The sequence below is a fragment of the Bison bison genome, unplaced genomic scaffold (assembly GCF_000754665.1).
Source record: "Bison bison bison isolate TAMUID 2011002044 unplaced genomic scaffold, Bison_UMD1.0 scf7180017864456, whole genome shotgun sequence".
NCBI lineage: Eukaryota > Metazoa > Chordata > Mammalia > Artiodactyla > Bovidae > Bison > Bison bison.
Genome location: NW_011495018.1, coordinates 15,070,601 through 15,070,848, shown reverse-complemented (window position 1 = coordinate 15,070,848; position 248 = coordinate 15,070,601). Strand labels below are relative to the sequence as shown.

At 34.3% G+C, this 248-nt stretch overlaps 1 protein-coding gene across 1 annotated transcript in view; it reads right to left on the bottom strand.

The window, feature by feature from the left end:
• LOC105002773 overlaps positions 1 to 248 on the bottom strand; it is a 33,846-nt gene that overhangs the window by 33,077 nt on the left and 521 nt on the right. The gene's annotated exons all lie outside the window — the stretch shown is intronic.

The window sequence follows — 248 nt, the reverse complement described above, 5'->3', positions numbered from 1 at the left end:
GTGAGGTTGAAAGGGGAAGGTGAAATCCATGAGAGCTTGAGCCTGCCTGAGCAGGGCAAAGATTTTCTAATTCTGTTCTCCCAAGAAGCCCCAAGGCACAGCAGAGGTACTCCTGGAGCTCTGAAAATACTTTAAATTTAATTTTCCAAATTACACATTTTAAACAGTAATATGATTACATCGGCACATGCAAATTTGGTTTACACTAAATTTTATTTTATTTTTTTTTTTTTTTCAAATTTTATTTA